Raw genomic sequence first — 20,911 nt, forward strand, 5'->3', positions numbered from 1 at the left:
CCCATGAATAGTAAAGTCCCCAGCATGATGTGAGGAGAGGGGAGCATTGTGAGCAAGGTGTCCAAGTTTCCAATGCATGGGCAGGGGAGGACAGGACAGTCAAAATGTCAACTATGGCGAGCGTGACCCAGACTTGAGAGGAGACATCTGTGCACAAGGGCAGAGTGGTAATCAGAAGGCAGCGTTAGGGAGCAGGGCTGTGCTGGGGGCCAAGCGCTCCATGGTGGAAGGTGTAGAAAGAAAGGGTCTCCACCTGAGAAACAGCAGGGGTGTTCTTGGTGCTTGGCCAGGTTTCTGGTAAGGCAAGGACATGGTGAGAGACAGGGAGGGTAGTGCTGCACCTGATCTGAGTGACAGCACAGATGGGGACAGGGGAAGTAGCCGCCGAGAATAGGGAAGAAAGCAGCTCAGGGGTTGGGGGTGCGCAAGAGCACGGGGAGGCCATGCCTGGACCGGGGGCTTAGGTGTCAGGGTTAAGAGGCACAGCCAGTGTTTGTGGGTGTCAAGCTTATGGACAATTAATGTGGTGACCTCAAAGTTCTTAGGTGAAGCTGGGGTGTAGTGAAGAGTGTTGCTGATATCAAACTCAGAGGACGAAGAGCTAGAAAACATTCCTGTCTGGAATGCTGGAGATAAGTTCCCTAGGACGTTCACCATGTGGTGGGATCAGCCACTGCCAATGGTTACTTCAAGGGGAAGGATTTTACCTGAAGGCTTTCTCTAAGGATAAGAGATTGTGCCAGATGCTGTCTCAATGGGTGCTCAGTGGTACTGAGAGAGCTGAGCACCTCTGGTAACTGGAATAGTAGGACTTCCAAGCAGGAGAGGTGGGAGGCAGGGTTCGTTCCTGCCGTGTGGCTTCATGCTTCTGAAGCATGGCTGCCTGAGCATAGAGGCAGGGGGGTGATGTCCGGCCATCCCCAGCAGCTGTACTCCCCGGGCTGGTCTGCCTCTCTCATTCCTCCCAGCACATGCTCATCTCTTTCACTTCTTGGAAGAAATCTTACCCACTTCTGTCTGGCTCACTCATTTTTCAGACCGCAGATGGAGCCAAGCACCTCTTCCTTGCTAAGCTTTTTCTGGCCATCTTGGACACACTTAGGGACTCCTATTACATTCTTACCAAGCTTTCTCAGACTTTCCTGGAAGCTGGGATCCCACCCAGTCACACTGCTTCCAAGTATCTTTAAATCTTGGACACTTTGAGGATAAGGGCAAGCCTGAGTATTTTTATTTTGTATATCTCATGCCTAGAACAGTGGTGGGAACATTATAGGCTCCTAATCACTAGTTTAATAAATGAATGAGCAAACAGGAGATTAAGAAGTAGTGAAACACTCTGGAATCAAACATCCTGGGATCACATATAATTTATCTACAACTTAATGTTTCTATGATACAACAAATTCTTAATTCATTGTCTGTAAGAAAATTATAAATTATAAAAACAAACCCTTGCGTCTGTAAGCTGGCATGTGTCATGGCCCAGGATACATCGTGGTCATGTCACCGCAAGGCCCCCACAACCTGGTGATGAAGAGTGTCTGGAGGGGAAGACACAGGCTGTTCTTGAAGGGAATGGCTTTGTTCCCCACTTTCCCTCCCCGAAGACACCGTTGTTCCTCCAGCTCTGTTGTTATTTTTTATTTTGACACTTTTTTGAATTGTCAGATTCTATCCTTCCCAACGTTTCCATTTTGAACTGTGTCACATTTCCTCATGGCTTTCTTGACTCTGGGCTCTACTACACAGCAGTATGACAGCCCTGCTGTGCTCAAGCACTTGTCACGGGGCTTCTGGGAGAGCTTCAGCATGGAGAGCACTGGCCAATCGGCCTCTCCGAGGTTTGGCGTCCAGACGCTGGGGTAGGGCAACTTGGGGAAGGGAAGAAGGAGGGAGGTGGATCTGATTCCCGGACCCAGGACGGATCCCAGGGGTAACTGGAGCCCATGGGGAAACTGAAGAGGGAGACCCCACTGCAGAAGAGGGAGGTGGCATGTGGTGCTTTCTCCCTGACTTCTGCTTACGATGTGGGAGAGGCAGCTTTAGCCTACAGAAGCACGGTGACTACAGATGACTTCAGATGCCCCCATGGAGAAATGCACTAGTGGAATAGGGCAGTGGATGACACCAATCCAAATGTCCCTAGGAGAGGGTGAGTGACCCAGTGGCACTTTGGGGAGGGGCCAGCTGAGCCCAGGGCTCAGAGCAGCTGTGGGCTGGCTTCATCTCAGGGCTCCCAGTGTCTGGGTGAGGTGCAGCTTTGGAAGATATCCAGGGTCCAGGAGCCAAGTTCAAGCTGCAAGTAATACCCAGAGTGTTGTGGCCAGAAAACACAGGTCCCAGTCTCACAGCCAGAATCCAAGTTTAGCCTGAGCTTCAGTGGAGTTGACAGCACAGGCTTCTGGGATTATCTAGCACCCACCCTAATCCTCCTGCAGGCTTGCTAGGGTCATTCAACATGGATCCGGGCTCTGTCCACCTGTTTGTCTACCAGGGACAGCAGAGACACCCCTGAACTGGACACTTTTTCCTTGATTGATTGTTCTTGTTTTCTCATGAGCATGACCATTGTCTTTAGGGTTTTTTGTCTTATTTTTTTCTTGTTGTGATCTTCCTTTATCCTTCAGCTTTGCTGGTAATCTCTGTTTCTTCTTTTGCTTCTCTTTTTTATCTTCTTACCCTTGGGGATAAATTGCTCTGTTCAGGGAATGTTTACTATATATAATTTTTTGTTTTGCTTTAAATCTTGTAGTATAACTATAAATCCTGTTCCTATGATTGAAGGTGGTAGTTTGTCATTTTCCAGGCTATACTTGATGCTATTAATATTGATGATTGCACTATTTTAGCAAAGATGACATAGTTGTTGTGATCAATAATAAAAAGGGCTGCGGTGGCCGCTAGCTGCTTGCTTCCTACTTTGCTGTTTGCTGCCTTTTGTCCCTAGTGAACTGTTTTCTTCTGCAGTGGCCGTCTGCCGTGCCGCCTTGCCTTGGAGTCAGACACCTATGGACTGAGAACTCCACATACTATGAGCCAAACCTTTCCAAACTTCTGTCTCTGATCTCCTCCTAATTAGAATATTCTTTCTACTCCTCATCAGCAATTTACATCTGACCCTTTCCCATTAAGCTAAAGATTAGTTTTTCTATTCAATATTCTTTGTTTCCAGTGGCGTCATGTTGTGAATTTTTATTATTTTGTTTTGCTTCATTTTGTGTGCTTGCATTGATTTTTCTCTATAATTTTAAGTTCAGTCTGGGCTTGGTGTCTCCCCTTTGATTTGTAGATTGCTGGAGAGTTTCCCTGGGGCTACCTTATGTCTTCCAACTTGTCTTCATGCTTCTTCAATACCAGAGCTGAGTCCCTGTTTCTGATACCCCCATCCACCCCTCCACCCTCTAACCTGCTGTCCTTCTGGGCTTTGTCTCAGTAAGTACTGAAACGGATGCCTGTTTCAGACTGCAGTCTTCTTGTCTACGAGAAGCAGGATATGTGTCATATCATTACGGAGGCTGCTAACAGCCTTGAAAATATCAGACCTTAATCCTAGAGCCTAATCCCTGTTACCTTGGATAAAGAAAGGGTCTTCATAACGTGACCAAGTTGAGGCTCTTGTGATGGAAAGATCAAACTAAATTACCTATGTGGACCCTAAATGCCATTAAAAGCATCTTGTAAGAGAGGGAGATTGAACACAGTGAAGCGGAGCAGGTGAGCTGGGGGGGGGGGGTATCAGCCAGGGCGTGCAGGTTGCATCTCACTGACACAGTTCTCTGCTTTAAACCTCAGAGCGAGCTCAGCCCTGCCAAGCCCTTGATTTCCCCCAGCAAAATTTATTTCATGCTTCTGACCTCCAGAGCCATTTTAGAGATAAATCTGTACCTTTACAGGCAGGCAAAACCCAAAACTCAGAAAAAAGAAAATAAGTGCTCGTCTATGCTACAGAAATGCTAATACTGAACAGGCATTTGAACACTGGTCTGTAAAGATCTGTTTCTAGCACACATCCCTTACCCAGTTTTTAAAGCCATCTCAATCAGTGGTAAAATGAATTTGGTTTGTAACAGATAAACCTGGGCTCAAATCTTTGCCCCATCAGTTACTAGCCATTTTCCTTAGTCAGTTAAGCCTTGGGTTCATTATTTAAAAATTTGGTAAGGTAGTGCTCATGATATGCGTAAGTGTTGCTCTACAAATAATTAGTTCACATACACAAAGCTTTTTGCACAGGGCCTAAACTCAGTAATGTCTCAGGATTTCTTAGCCTTCACTTTTACTGCTGTCTTTAAAAACAGATTCAGAAATTCCCTTACAACGTAGATCTATCCAATTCCCAGGGACTGATTTACACTACTCTAGAAGCCACAAACCTAAATCACTGGTTCACACTGAGACTGTCGCACAGACCAGATGCCATGTCCCCTTGGAACGGTGTGAGGAACGTGCTGAGAAGTCCTCATTCCCATGCCCGTTTTGAAGGATTCTGATATGACTATTGCTCCTCTCTTTGAATGTCACGATAGCCTCTTTTTAGAGAACATGTTTTCAGTTTAATGTATGCTGAGCCATGTCAGTGAAAGCCTCCTTAATTTAAAACCTTCGACCCCAAGAGGATGACTTATCTGATCACTGAGTTCAAGGTCTTGGCTCTGGCCTGCTTTGGGGACTGTCATCCCTCTTCCAGTCCTTGGATATCACTCACTATCCTCAAAGAAAGGAAAAGCAAGTTTTTATCTTGGGGGCAGATCATGTATTACACAAAACAAAAAATTCCCAACTGGAGATCTCAGCAGCAGATCTAAGAATCTAAGCATGTTAGTCAAAGACGCTCTGATGCAGTCTGAACTGAGTGTCCCCTGCTGCCCTTCGTATGTCCTTCCGAGATGTTTGCCTCGCATTCCGGTTTGCAAAGAAGCCTCTGGGATGTCTTCCTGCAGCACAAGACCAGCTGCCAGCTGTCTCCTATAGTCAGCCTTGAAAGGCTGTGAAATTCCTGCTTCCAGCAGCCCTGAAGGGAATCTCAAAGACATGCGCAGGTAATTACAAAGCCCTGTTAGAGTCAAACCTCTTTTCTTGCATTCTACTTTCTGTGTGTGTGAGTGTCTACCCAGAGCATTCAAACCAAACTGATAATGGAAGTTAAATACATTTGAAGGAAACAGTACTGTTATTGTAACCGCTTTTAAAATTAAAACCTGAAAGGCAAGGCAAGTATCATAGAAATATCAAGAAAGAGCAAACCTCAGACATGTTACCTGAGGAAAAACCCTCCAACACGGCTTTAGAGTTGTAGTCTCCCTAGAACTGAGCTTCAGGTCCCAGCCTCGCAGTCTATGACTGTGGCTGTCTAGTTGAATTATTCATTTTCTCCTTTCTAAGAAAATACAGACTTGGGGCTGGGGATTTAGCTCAGCGGCATAAGCGCCTGCCTTGTAAGCAGGCAGTCGTGAGTTCGATCCCCGGTACCGATAAAAAGGAAAAAGCCAAAAAAAAAAGAAAATACAGACTGTTATGTTGGCGGGCTAGGTTCACTGAAACCCTCAATATTCTCTCTTTTCCAGTTCTTGCTGTGAGTGCCAGTTAGCTTTCTTTTCCTGCATCAAAATATCTAAGACGGTCAACTTTTAAGGAGGAAAGGCTTATGCAGGTTCACAGGCTTAAGAGTTTCAGAGCGTGGTGTCTCGGGCCCATTCCCCTGGGCTTGCTTGGAGGCAGCACGGCATGGCAGGAGCATGTGACATGGAGCAAGCTGCTCACCTCAGGGCCGCAGGAAGCAATGAGAGGGGGAAGGAGCGGCAGTCCCACCCTGAGAGCACACTCCCAGCCCCCAGAAACCCCAAGAGGCCCATCGGCGAAAGGGTCTACCACCTCCTAATGGCACTAAGCTGGGACCAGGTCTTCACTTACCATTCCAATGCTTTCAGTACAGGATGACTACAAATAGTATTTTTTTGTTAATTTGTATAAGTTAGTAAAATAGGAAATATAAAAATGACAATTTTGTCAAATTTATTCAGTACTTTTTCTGTCCAATACACAGTGCAACATTACACTCTGGACAGTAGTATCTAGTTTTTCCAAATTCTTCTTGCATGATGGTTTTGCTTTAAACAACACACCTCACACTGTCATGCTGGCCTTTCCTTCTCTTTTTTTATGGGTAGTATAATTTCAATAAAATGGCTGTCCACTGACCCTAATGGTGAAGACATGGATGATAGATACCCTGATTGGTGTTTTGCTATCCTGTATTTCTCAATTATTTGGTCTATTAGACCAAATAGACCTCTATTTAGACCTAATCTAAATTGCAAATGACTTTTTAAAAATTACTTATTTATTTATTTTTTGAGACAGAGTCTTGATACGTAGTTTGATTGGCCCTGAACTTATCATGCAGCCCAGGCTGGCCTTGAACTCATGGCGATCCTCCAGCCTCAGCCTCCCAAGTGCTGGGATTATCATGTCCAGCCTTTGTAAATGATTTGTTGAGCCTCCTTGTTTTGAATAAATAACAAACAAGTTCCATATTGTTTTGTCGAGGAGGTGCATAAATATTTTATAATAATATTTTTCCTTTTTGAGTACAAGATAGCTTGTTAGACGTTGGCCATCTCTGTCAACACTGCTGAAAGGACTGTTGACCACAACTGGAATTTTTTAGTTGCGTTTCTTCTCTGAACTCTGAGCACTTCAGTACTGTGGACAGCTGACAATAAGGAAAAGTCTTTTTTGTCTTCCCATCTCGTAGCACAGACCTTCCCTCTCTGCGATGCTAACGTTTCTCCCCTTTTCAGTGTTTCCTTTCTCAGACATCTGCATTGCCTTCCTGTTCAGTCTCCGGGTCCCAAAGATGTCCGTTTTGTATTGTAAAAAAAAAATCCCTGAGTTCTGGAGAAGTATAAAAATTATATTTAATGTACTTATGATGAGAGTTTTTATAGACTGTAACACAAAATTATGTTATTTTGCACAAATAGAAAAAGCATAAATTATTACAAGAAAGTAACAAGGACTTACTGTTAGATTTCACTAGAAACGAATAGCAAAGGTGAGTACAATTTCTAAACTGAAAAGTATGTAAAAACAGTTAATACAAAACAGATATACATAGGAGTGTACCTTGTGCAGACAAGAATTGACTATTTGAAATGACCCCTGCCAGAGCAGTGCTCGGGGTGGTTAGCATATAAGCGAACATGCTGCCTGAGTGATGCCTGGGGTAATCTGTTCAGGGGTTAACACACAGGGGGTTTTGGGGGGAGGGGGAGATGGCCCAGATCCAAAACCTAGCATTATAGATGACTGAACTACTTACGAGCCATGGGATCGGGCTGTTATTCAGAGCCCCGTGAGCTATCACCACAAGCCTTAACCCTGGCACTGATAAAAACTGTCAGGCATTAAGTCTATCTCAAACAAATATACCAAAATGAAGGGTGGACTATCTAGCTACATGTAATATTATTTTGTTCTCTACTCAGTGGAAAACATGACATTGGCAAAAGAAGCAAAGAGACACAACTAAGATTATGTCAAATTCGAAACCTGACTTGGGCAAAGGACCCAAATATTTCTCCAAAGGAGACATGCCAATATTCAATGGGCAGTGAAAGGTATTAAGGTGTTTAGGGAAATGCAAAGCAAAACCACACTAGGCATCACTTCCCCTATGTTAGGGTGACTAGTATTTAAAAAAAAGGATGAAGTGTTGCCAAGGTGATGGAGAAAAGGGCGCACTGTACACTGTGGTAGGAATATAAATTGATGTGTCCCATGTGGAAATCAATATGAAAGATCCCCTTCAAAAATTAAAAACAGAACTTAGTTTGGTCGAGCAGCCTCACTTCTGGCTTTGTACCCAGAGGAGAGGACATCAGCATATCAAAAGATTCCGGTCATCCTGCGTTCATTGTGCATTGTCTGCAAGAGCCAAGATGTGGGCTCAACCCATGCCCATTAAAGAATGTGTAAAGAAAATGTAGACTACATTTATAGAGTGTTACTCAGCTTTAAAAGAAAGACAGTCCCCCTTGTAAGACAAAATGGATGGAGTTGACCGAGTTCAGCTGAGTGAGATAAACCAGGCAGATGAATACTGCATGATCTTACCTATGGCAAGACATAAAATATTCAAACACACAGAAGCAGAGCATAGAACAGTGCATGTGAGAGGCTGGGAGGAGAGAGAAACAAGGAAATGTTGATGGAAAGGGTGCACAATTTCAGTTACCCAAAATGAGAAAGACATAGATACCTACGGCCCAATACCTGTATACGAGCTACAAAGTTTCCTAAAAGGGCTGATCTCACAGTAGGCACTACCACCACAAGTAGAGAAGGACAGAGGGCAGCAGCAACCTCCTGGAGGAGACGGTAAGTCAGTGGCACTGATGATGATGATGGCTTCATGGGTGTGTTATTGCCAAGTACATGTCAAGTTGTACACATTAAATATCTTTAACTTTTTATATGTCAATCACAGAAATGTGTTTCCCTCAAGCAAGGTTTTTTAAAAAATTTTGTCCCAATTTCTCTCCATGGTTGAGAGAGGGAGCTGTGTCCAGCTGAAGTGTGTTGGGTCCCAGGACGACTTCCCACATCCTGTCTGCAGAGTCCCTCAGGCTTGACCTCAGCGCTCCAGCGTGGCTTCTCTGAACCTTGGAGCTGCTCCCCCCACTCTCTCAGCTCGAATCAGGGTGTGCTGGGAAGAGCACAGCAGCTGACTGGGCATTTGGGAAGGTGGCTGATTCAGAGCACTTGCCCGTTTCTGAGGGGTGGCCGTCCCCGCCAGCCAGCTTTCTGAGTCACTCACAGCATTCCTGAACGTTTCACAATCGCTCTCCGGAAGGGCAAGAGGCGGCTGGCGCGTCACAGACTGAAGCCTGCCTTGGCTCTGCACTTGAACTCCGCTCTCTGCTGTGAAGCTTTTCCAACTACAATCTCTCTGTTTATGCTTCCTGCGCTTGCACTCTGCCCTTTAGACATTTACAATCTCGGTTTTACCTCTTCAAAATCATTAGTCATCTTTTTGTTATTATAAAAGAAATTCATGCAAAACCCCAAAGCAACAGCCACCATGGCAAACAATGCGTGTGTAAGACGGACACCATCCACTCTGAATGTGGCCTCCACTCTGTTCTGGTTTTTCTCCAGTTTTTCTGTACCATCGGTCCATCAGGCAGCACCCCCTCTGCTCAGTCCTCCCCTGGCTTCCGCAGTGCTGCATTCTGCTGTCCTCCTGTCCCTCTGATCACTTCCGCCCTTCTCTCCAGTGTTCTCCTCCTCCCGCCCACAGTGGCCCCAGAGCTCAGTCCTCAGCCCTTTGATTCTTTCTTGGCTCTTTTAACCCACATGCTGGTGACTCGTAAACTTGTCCAAATGGGACAGGTGGGCCCTCTCCGCTGAGCTGCTGTTTCTTAGTTGTTTTCAGGTCTTTTCTACCCATTAATATGAATAGTTTGTGCTTATATTGTTTAATCAATTTGGCATGCCTGTATCTGGTCATCTGAGCACCTATTTTGGAGATAATAATATGCAATATAATAACCATTTCCTATCATCTTGTTTTGAAATTCTGTGTCACTGTCATTTTTAATACTCTTTAAAATACAAATAAATTAAAAGACTGAAAAAGAAAAAAAAGAGACCAGAATCAAAAATCTAAAGTAGACCTCCAGCATCACACTGATGTCTATCTTTATTTTTCCCATGTATGTTGCAGAGGCTACAGGAAAGCCGCTAGTCTCCCGGGTGTGGGGTCCCCTGCACCCTTCACCACACATTCTGCTCCCATGTATTCTATTTCCACGCTTATACTTGCACCATCACTAGTTGTAGTCACACCTTCTGGTTTCCAGAGTTGCTCAGAATCGCCCTCCAGTTGCTAAGAAACCCGGCTGGAAGATTTACACTTCCAAAGGCAACTTGGCCCAGCTCACTTTCCTACTCAGACACCTCTGATTATACGTCAAGTCTCCCTAAACCTACCCTGTGAGGCCCTCAGGGGCAGCTCCTTGCCATCTGCCAACATTACTGTCACTGCCAGCCTTTGCCTGCCTAGGGACTTGACCTGGGTATACCTGGGGGTCTCTGCTTCTGCATATCCAAACCTAGCCATCTTCAAAGCCAAGTTTAAGTAACACCTTTCTCATGAACTAAGTACCAAGGACTGAGTCTAGTGCCTTCATACCGAAGGCCATATCCCTGGCCCTGTTTCATTTTCTTTTTCTTTTGAAACAGGTCTTGTTAAGTCACTAAGTCATCTAGGCTGGGTGCAAACTTGCAGTCCTTCTGTTGAACCTCTGAGAGTGCTGGGATTACAGGCGTGCACCACCATACCCGAATCCATCCGTGAACTCTTTCCTGAGGTGTAGACTATTGCATCTCTGCATTTTCAGAATACTTTCTTGTGACACCTTTTCTGCCTTGCACAACAGCGATCTGTGGAGGAAATGAGGCAGATGAATATTTATCAGGTCCATCACTGCCTTAGAGCTGTTCAGGAGCTTCTCAAGCATTTGTAGAACTGAGTGGTGAACAGCACTGATTCTTGTTACAGATGAGGAAACAGTGGCTCAGGGTGGTACCGTCAGGTGGGGCTCAGCACAGACCATCCAACCCACAGCCAGGCTCTTTCCATGCAAGATATGTGTGCTGACCCGCCCCCCCCTCCGCCCCCGGGTGGTGACTTCCTTCAGAGGAGGGAACTCATTTCTCATCTTCATACACCCCAACACCCCAGCGCAGGCCTTGGTGGACAGTGTGCTGAGGACTGAGGGTGGTGGACTGGCCGTTGGTGCTGTCCATTGTTTGCTCCCAGTTGTGTCGAGGACAGCAGCTGTGGAGTTTGAGTTACACATACTATAAATATCTCACCAACCCTTCACATTTCCACGCTTTTTCCTGCTCTTTGTGTCCTACTTCTGTGAGTCTTAGACTAGCGAGCTCTGTGGAGGCAGAGATGGAAACTGCGGGGGCTCTTTTGTCCAGATCCTAAGCATAGCAATCAACAATTGATTTCTGGTGATGAAAATGTTATTTCTCAGGATGCATTGTTGCTGCTTCTTAGACCAATTCCACTTGCATTCTGTCCACCTCCTTTAGTGGCTAGAAACTGCCTGTAGCGTCCAGTGTGACATCATCTGTTATGAAAGTTGCTTGTTCTGGAGCCTCAGCCTGCTTTAATCAATTCTACTGTCCCCTTCGCTACAGTGTCCTCATTCCACGCAGGCACAAGGCTCCTCTGCCAGCCACACCGTGGTCCTAGGCTGTGACTGACCTGTCCTAGGTGTCTGCTAGATCTCTTAACTAGTCTGCTAATCTGCTGGGACTAACCAGCTGTTCATGGGTGATCACTCCACCTAAGCAATAGCTTGGTGCAATGATTTTACTAAAAAGAGGTAACCATAATGGGAACTCAGGCCCAACAGCTCTGGCTGAGAAAGCTATTTAAAAAGAGGGAAACTTCTCTGACATGCAAGGGCCCAATGAAGTGACCTGAATGAGTGGCCTCACATAGCACACTAGTTCACTCCCTGCTGGCTCTGCAGCCGGGAAGCGCCTGGCTCACACTGCTGATCCCATTAACCATCTGATGCACAGCTTGCCTCACAAGCAGAGCTGATGAAATTAGTGGAAAATACGACCGTTACCCCAAGGGGTAAAGGTGATGTTCCCCCGGGGGCGGGGCTCTCCCCTGGGCTACGGGCATGCTGGTCACTGACCCAGCACTTCAAAGACAAGCTCTTCTGCCTCCCTGTCCATCAGCACTGCCTTTGACGGAATGTCATGCTGCTCTGTCTCAGTAACATGCTGTACCTTCGTGAGGCCAGAGAAGGGAAGTGGTCAGCCTGTCTGCTCACAGCGAGGCCTCACAGCGACAGCACAGTTCTCAGTGTGCTTGTGGCCTGGGGCAGCACATTCCCACTGTCCCACAGTGCAGACTGCCTTGCATGTGCTTTTGCTTTTTCAAAAACATCAGAGAGCCTCTGATTCCTTTGGTGCTGTTTTGATATTATAAGAGCCTTATTTTGCCTTTGAATTCATGCATAAATCCAACCAAGACCCCAGCTTTACAGTGGGTGGATTTCATGGGCATCAGTGGTTCTGAGCAGCTGTTGTGGGATTTCTGAGTTCTGAATGCAGCGCTCCAGGGACACCTAAGCTCTTGGATGCTGTCTCTGCCTGTCCTCTTTCTGTGCCAACGTGTAGGTTATCTCGGCACTTACTGTAACTGCTCTGGGTCGTTCTGCAAACAGTTGCCCATTTTAACCCAGCGTTAATGAGATGTGTTTTAGTTTATCTGCATATATTCATCTTTATCTCATCAATCTACCTGAGATAGAATTAGCACTGGGAACTAAAATTGCTCTGCTGTGACTATAGATAATGTTGATTATTACTGGTCTCTTCGAATGTGAGAAATGTTTCAATTTGTGTCAAGGTGATGGATTGAAAAAGAGGGCACAGGCCTCTGATAGAAAGGTTAGGAACTACTAACACATGTCAGGCATTACAGACAGAAGCATAGATAAACAGACAAACACAAAGTGTAAGCAACCTATATATGTATTAGGTATGTAAACATAGAACTGCCCACCCCAAGGACATACTCGATGATGGAAATTACAACTTTTTCTTTAAGAAGAAGGAAACCAAGGCCAGGAGGGGACTGGCTGACCTTCCAAAGGAGGTAAAGGCTAGTCTCCTGAACAAGAAGACACAACAGTCACTGAGTCATGTGTTGGCTCCTGGCCGGACACCATAGATTCACCTCAGGCCTCTCCATATTGCAGAGGGAAACAGATGTTCACAGCTGTTCCACGGCCATCTGCAGAGGCAGGCCAGGCCAAGGGTGAGCTAGCAAAGGAAGGCCACGCTGCCTTCCCACGGAGACACGCTGGAATGCAGCCTTTGGAAAGGCCGGCGAGGCCGAGGACAATCCTGGGTCTGGGCTGGGGGAGGAGGCTTTCTGAAACTGGCCTTTAAATTCTGTAACATTGTGAACAGCTTCTTGACCTCCCAGAATCATGAAAAGTTTATTTGTAGTTTTTGCTTTAGAGGAAAAAACTTGTTTCAAGACCAGGTGCCCCCAAAGATATGATCAACCTATTGAGAGCACAGCGCCCTTTCCTCTGTTCCGGAATTTCATGTAGCACATCTTGTGTTGGCCCTGGGATCTGCAATAAAAAAGCTGATATACAGCTGGATTTGGGAACATTAGCCTGATCTAACTCCTCGTTGATGTGGAAATCCCTTTAGAGTATTCCTGAGCCAGAATTTTAACAACAATCATTTCTCTATGAAATTGCCACAGAGAAATGTTTACCCACCTGCCCTGGTTTAGTCGTTGGCACAAAAGACCAAAGCTCTAGATTCGAAGGGCTGGGAAAATACCCAGGGCCAGGAGTCCATGTGTGCATACATAATACATGTGTGTGCATGCCTGTGTTTGCTCACGTGTGTATGTTGTGCTTACGCACGCTGCAGGCTCTGGTTGGAGTAGGCATGAGAAAGAAGGGACGCTAACACAGATCAAATAAGGGTGAGGTGCATCCCGTCCAGCAGCCAGCAAGGTCCGAATGAAGCAGATTGTGGAGCAAGATGGAGGGACAGTTGTGCAAAAGCAGAGCAAAGCCTGTGCAAGCCCAGCTATGCAAGGGATTCCATTCGCTGTGTGAGTGGTGGAGGAGGTGGCAGCCTAGAGGTGACAGCTGTCTCAGCCATTACCTGATCCTAGGGAACTCTTGAAATACTCAGAAGACTTCAGCAAAAAGAAGCTAACCGTTCCTTCTGTAAGAGGAAAAAGAAAAAGCAAGCTAAGCTAGCTGCTGGTCAGAGGCTCAGCGCAGAACCTAAGACCCTTAGCCAGAGCTATAAAAGTAGATCCCGGGCCTGGGGATTTAGCTCAGAGGCATAAGTGCCTGCCTTGCAAGCAGGCAGTCATGAGTTCGATCCCTGGTACCGATAAAAAGGAAAAAGACCAAAAAAAAAAAAAAAAAAAAAAAAAAAGTAGATCCCATCTTTAGATTCCTTTGGTTTGTGGGATGTGGTCAGCCAGCCTCCTCAGTGATGTGGAGAGCCAGGGACTGCCGGACGGGGCCTCATGAGGTGCTGCCAGGATAAAGCAGGTCTTTGAATCTTGGGATGCCAACTGCTGCTCAGGTTTCCTGGCTTCCAGACTCTCAGGACCTTCTCTCAGCACCTTCAGCTCACAAAGTAAAGAATTCCAGAGGCATTGTGATTCTGCATAGAGAGGAGCAGAGCAAATACCTTCTTTGTTCTGAACGTCAGTACATCATAGAAGTCCCCAGATTGGCTCATTTGGCTTCTCATGGTTTGGGGTGAATTTGCAGATATCTGAACCCACTAAAATCCTTTCACAAAACTTTTCCTGAATTGCACCTGAATACAAATAGCGACCTTATGTTTTTTTCCCTGTAAGACCATCTTTTAGCTTTGACCAGCTTTCTAAGAGGTGTGATCAAAAAATGCTTAAATTTAGAAAAATAATTCAGTATAATAAAGACACGTTGCTATTATTCCTTCTCAGAATATTACTTCCCCTTGCTCAAACTCAGTTACCCCAGTAGTCTCAGCACTTTCTAAGCACTTTTGGAAATCCTCTTTCATGAATGTCTTTAGTCGCACTGTCTCAATTTCCAGAATCAGTTCAAAATATTTACGGCAATTTCTGTTGAATAAAAACATTACAATGTGTCCGTATCCACCATTAGAGGGATACTCATGAAAGAAAATGCCCAGAACTGCTGGAAAGTTACAGGAGAGATGGGGTAAGTGTGTTTGGAGCAGGCCGCGGGGTAGGGTGGCATTTGGAGGAAGATTAACGGCACTGCATTTTTACTGTAACAATTTGAAAAATTTAAACATTTACCGTATCTCTGGATCATGCAATAGAGGGTTCAATGGTTTTCCTGGTCCTGATCCATGACCAGTGCTGACGTCACAAGTTGATGACACTGACAAATTTGCAAAGTTGATCCATGGGACTTGATGTTTTCGTCTCAATCTTAAGAGTTTGCACAACATGGAACTGCTGTAAATCTCTGTGGTGTGACAGTAGAAAACTCTCTCCACCTTGACATTGAATAGTTGAGGTTTTACCGGCTACCAAGTCACCTAGTTGTACTGTCTCACACAGCTCTTTCTAAACTGCTCAGGGATGGCATTTGTCAACATACATCATAAACACTTCCTCACACAGCTGACTGACTCATCAGACTGAGTTTCCCCAAGGCAAGGGCCATGTTTTATTCATTTTTGTTGTTCTGGTCTAGCGCAGCACAAGACATGTATAATGAATGTAGTGTGGATGGCCCTTCTGGTCAATATTCCCACAACTCGTCCACAGTGATTAGTATTAGGAGGACTGAGATCTTCTTACCAAAATTAAGCTATGCTTTATTATGTTGCATTTCTACCTATCAGAAATTTTAACAAATGAGGAGATTTATTGGATATAAATCTGGACTTAAATTATTCCTGGACTTATTCTTCTAATGTGTGTAAAGTGTCAGTTTAGTAACAAGTCATTGGTTTGCTGATCTAAACTAGACTTTTGTTAGTACTTGCATTAACCCATTTTCTATTGTTATAGAAATGTCTGAGGCTCACAGTGGAACCTGAGCCCTTGATGGGTACTCTCTGAAGAAAAGAAATTTACTTTGCTCACAGTTTTGGAGGCCAGAAGTCCAAGGGGAACTAGCTGGAGTCTTGTGAGAACTTCTTAGTTTCTTACTGGGCCAGTGCTCCCAGTCACAAAACCACCTCCCACTGAGCTCCCCATTTTAAAGGCACTTTGACCTCAAAACATTTAAGACCAAGCTCCCAAACTATGAACCTCTGGAGGACAAATGGCTTCCACACCACAGCATACTCAAAGTCACATCCACTGGTCTGCAGTTACTGGTGTCCATCTTGTTCTGTGCTCTCTGCTCATCTGAATATCCATAGAACTTTTGCCTATGACTGTGCCCTGTGATTTCTCAAAGATCCCTAAGGGATTATTTATAATGCCACTGATTCTCCTGGCTCTTCCAAAAGTCTGACGCCATGTCTCTTCCCCTCCTGGACTGCGCTTTCCTGCAATCCAGGGCTCGGGGCAGACTCCTGTGGCCAGGGCTAGAGGGTGAGGTGCTAACCCGGAGAGCTCCTTGCCCTCTCATGGCTGAGCAGGGTCAGAGCAAGGAGACAGTGTAGGCGTCACACAAGGCCCTGCTGGACACCATCCTCCCACCACCCTGAGTGATCCTGCAGTGAAGACGCCTCCACAGACGTGGAAACGGGTTTTTTTGTCAGACTCAGAAGCCTCCCTCAGGGCCATTTCAGGACTAACCTGTCCCGTCGTGTAAGCCTTGCTCCCCTTGGCTTTAAAGTCATTTTTATGATGAGAAACACAAAGGAGCAGAGTAGGATGAAGCAGCTCTGTCTGCCTCTCTCCGTCCTTTACCACCGTGCTGCCTTCCAAGCACAGCTTTAAAGCTTCCGGGCCTGTGGTTCCTCAGTCTTGTCCAGAACTTTCCATTTCCTGGCCATAGCTGCCTCCCTGGGTGTCTCTGCTGCCATCCCTACACTTCCCCAGCGGGAGTACTGAGCACCTGCCGTCCCAGGCGGTAGGTGCTGCCCTGAGCCGGCCCTCCTGGGCTTTGATCCACGGGACACAGGCAGATTCTATCTGCAGTGTAGCTGCTGCTGGAGAACGGAGCAGGGGAGGGGGTGGGTGGGCGGAGCGCGAGGGCCACTCTGGACTCTGGTGTAAGAATGCTGTTAGGAGAGCTGGGGATTTAACTCAGTGGCTCAAGTTCTTCAAGTTCAGTGGCTGTAAGTCAAAGTCATGAGCTCGATCCCAGGTACCAAAAAAAGAATGCTGATCGGCCTCATGGAGGGAAGAGAGCTGTGGCCCACACTAGAGGGCCCCAAAGGACTCTGCATCTTGATGACTTGGCACCAGGCCACCAGCGGTGAGTTTGTTGGTGGGTTACAAACATAATTACTGAGTGTCTCCTATATAGCCACGAAAGAAGCACTCCCACCCCTGACTACATGTGTGATACAGAGTGTCAGGTGTCAGTGGACACGTAGGGGAGGGACCATATCCAAAGCACATCTTGCTGGGCCAGGAAGGAGCAGGCCAGGCCAGTGGCTGAGGCAGAGCTTCCCAGGTATCACACCCACCAGGGCACATCCTCATGCCATTCTCAGAAGGTTCTAGATGTTCTGGGAGGGTGAGGAGGGGGGAAGGCTGGAGGAGGGAGGTCAGCAGGGGTCCTGGTCATGCTGGGCCTTAACATGTAGAACCATGTTCTGAAGTGAGTGAAAATCATTGATGTCATGGAGGTGACAGACTCTTGATTCTGACTTCCTCTCTCTAGCGGCACAAGGAGAACGGATCAGCAAGTCACATGGCAGGTGGCAGCAGAGCCACAGTGCCTGGACTGGGGCTGCATCTGGGGGGAAGGAGGCCGGCACAGACTCCAGGTGAGGAACTAGGTGCAGGTGCACCTGTTTCTGCTCAGGCCCTCAGTGAAGCCCAGCGCCCTGAGAGGTCTGTGCATCCATCATGTCCAGCACCACCCGCACAGTGGACACCCTCCTTCATGGCAGGAGCTCCACCTGACCATGCTCACCTGGGGGATGTGGTCCAGGAGAGCAAAGGGCTTTCAGTGTGGAACTGGGCTTCGATTTCCAGGGAGTGATTTTTTGTTTTAATTTTCAGGATTTATTTTATTGTATTGTAATTTTCCCAGCTTAACTGAGAAATTATGGACAAGTAAAAATTACACAGGCTTGATGTCTGCAGCATGACGAGGTGGTGTCTGTTCACACTGTGAAGCAGTCTCCGTGAGGAGCCATCCGTTCTGTTCCTCACACACTTGAGGGGGTGCGGTGGGGAGGCTGAGCCGCCAGTGAGGGATTTGAAAGCCCTGGCTCTAAAAAACAGTGTGTTGGGTTTTCGTTTTTATTTTTGGCTTCCTGTATGTTTCTTGATTACGTTCTAGTGAGCTGTTGTTAGAGTTCTGGGTGTCTACGGTCCTGGTTTTTCTGCAGGGATGTTGGGGTGAGCTGGGGCCGTGGTTGTGCAGACTGCAGAGGTGACATTCAGTCCATGCAAATGGCCCTCCAGGAGGGTTTGTTGCCTGCTCAGCGCTGCCCAAAGGCCTGTGATGTTCTGAATACCACTGCAGAAACACACGCCGTGTGGTCTTCAGGCCGTCCTCGGCAGCTGCGGGCAGGGCAGAATGGGAAGGGGCCGCTGGTTCCCACCAGGTCTGTGCCCGTCTGACCTCCTGCCCAGAGGCTTTCACTGTGTGGCCGTGACCTTCCCCCCAGCTGGCTTGGCTTCCTGGCAACATTCCCCGGCTGTGTTTAGGTCACCATGGAAACATGTGGGGGTTCTCCTCTCAAAGCCTGGCCCTTGAACTGCAGCAAAAATAAACAAGACCTACAGGGCAAGTGGCTATTGGCATAGTTCCTGTGGACAAAGGGCAAAGGGGGCTAGAGAGGACAAGATACAGCCCTATGGAGGTTCGCCTTGCTCGAGCTCTGCAGACTGGTGTGGGGCCCATCTCAGGGATCAGGAAGGTCAGGTTCAAACCTAGGTCCTCAGGCCCGCGATCCTGTTTCTGGGCACACATCCTAAGGAAAGGAAATCATCACATCCAAAAGACATCTGCACGCCCCATTCGCTACAGGGTTACCATGGCTGCAACAGGAATGAGTGGATGAAGAAAAGGTGGTATCTGTAAACAAAGGAATATTACACTGCCTTTAAAAAGTAGGGACCATTGTCACGCGAGACAGCATGGATAAACCTGCCAGACGCTATGCTATGCAAAGCAAGCCATGCCTAGAAGACAAACTCCAGTATCAACTGATGTATCTGTGGGTTCTAAAAATGTCCAGCGTGGGGCTGGGGATTTAGCTCAGCGGCATAAGCACCTGCCTTGCAAGCAGGCGGTTGTGAGTTTGATCCCCGGTACTGATAAAAAATTAAAAAATAAATAAAAATGTCCAGTTTATAAGCAAACAGTAGAACAGTGGTTACCAGAGGCTGGGGAGGGGAGAGACACTGGCAAAGGGGGATGCATTTCAACTAGGAGGGAAAAGTTCAAGAACTTGCATAGCAGCGGGACTATAATTAGAAACAATGCATAATATACTTTAAAGTTGCTAGGAGTAGATATTTAAGTGTTCTCACCACAAAAAAGAGAAATGGATGTGTGTACATGTTTAAACAAAACATGCGGCGTATGATAAATACACACAGCTCCTTTCCTTCCCTCCCTCCCTCCTTCCTTTCAATACTGGGGGTTGAACCCAGAACCTCCATGTGGAGCTACAGCCCCAGCCCTTTCTACTTTTATATGGAGTCTTCCTAAAAGTTACCAACTTAACTGTACTGGGCTCAAACTTGTGATCCTCCTGCCTCAGCCTCCCAGAGTGCTGGGATTACAGATGTGCACCAGCACACCCAGCCAACATATACAATTTTAATATATCAATTTTAAAAAGAGAAAAAGTTTAGTATCCCAAAATATCTAGGCTCCAGCACCCCCTGGCTGTCTCCCCGTCATGTGCCCCCATGCCCACTGGGCAGTTATCCCGATGGTGAGGTGGGGGAGTACTGCCAGGTGCTGGCCTGGCACCCGTCTCGTGGCCAGTGACCCTTACATGGTAGCCAGCAAGTGCAGACAGGCACCGCCGTGCTGCCTGTGAACTCAGGAGCGTATGAAGCTGGTGTCTGGAAGCTCGGTAAACACAAGGCCCCGCCTCTTCCCAGGGCACCTGCTCCCCTGAATGGTGCATCCCTTGACATCAGGGTAATTAGGGGCTGTGCAGCTCGCCTGCTGTGATCTCTGGTACACAGAGCGTGGCCTGGTAAACACCTCTCATCGCTGTCACTATGGTATCTTTTGTGTACTTTCCGAGTGCCAACAGGAGGGTTTTTTTTTTAAACACTCTGGTAATGCACAATCATGGCAGAAAAACTAGATCAGCAATTTTAAATAAGCAGTAAACAGAAATAAAATGACGCCGAAGCTTCTCACCAAGAAGCAGTCACTGTGGTGCTGATTCCAGACTTTGTGCCTGTATCTGTGAATGTTTGCCTTGTTCTCGAGAACAGTTTTCAGGTAGAATAGGATGAAGAATCTGTCTTTTTACGGCTCTGGACACATGTAACCAAAGTGCTGCAGAAATGTGTCCACTTACAGTTCCACTAAGCGAAACTGAGGGGCACCCAGAGCTTGTGCTATTCTTTCCCCTCTGTTTCCCAAGTCCAAACAGGAGAAAATGCATCCTGGTCCTGCTTTTCCTGTTGATTACTTACTGATGAGATTTATCCCTTTTGATACCTACTGGCCGTCTGTGTTTCTTATTTTATTAAATGCATTTTTATTTCTGTTCTGAGTCGTTTTCCCACTGGGGTGTTTCTCATTCCTTGTTGATCTGTCTGAGCTTTCTAACTATAGTAAGCTTGTGCCCAAACCTGCACCCAGGGAATATGTGCTGTGAGGTGTATGAGAAATTGGGAATAAACACTCTGGATCCAGCTGTCACAAGGCCAGACACTGGACGCAGCTGTCATAGGGCAGGTGATGGTGCTGGTCTGCTCCTGACTGGGTTGGGGACAGAAACATCAGCTGCCCTTGCAAAGGGGAGTGCAGAGTCTCAAGCCCCAGCCCAAGAGACTAGCAAGCCCACTACGCCTTTTAAACAGTGCTAAAATCCACGTAACGTTGAATTTACCATCTTAACTTAGTTAAGAACACTGTTCGGTGACAGTAAACACCACCACCATCACCCCTCATAGAACACATTTCACTGCCTCAGACTAAAACTCTGCACCGGTTAAACAACAGCCCATTCGCCCCACCCCTAGCAA

Source organism: Cavia porcellus, unplaced genomic scaffold (genome assembly GCF_034190915.1).
Source record: "Cavia porcellus strain 051 isolate PalLab524CR breed Dunkin Hartley unplaced genomic scaffold, mCavPor4.1 scaffold_21, whole genome shotgun sequence".
NCBI lineage: Eukaryota > Metazoa > Chordata > Mammalia > Rodentia > Caviidae > Cavia > Cavia porcellus.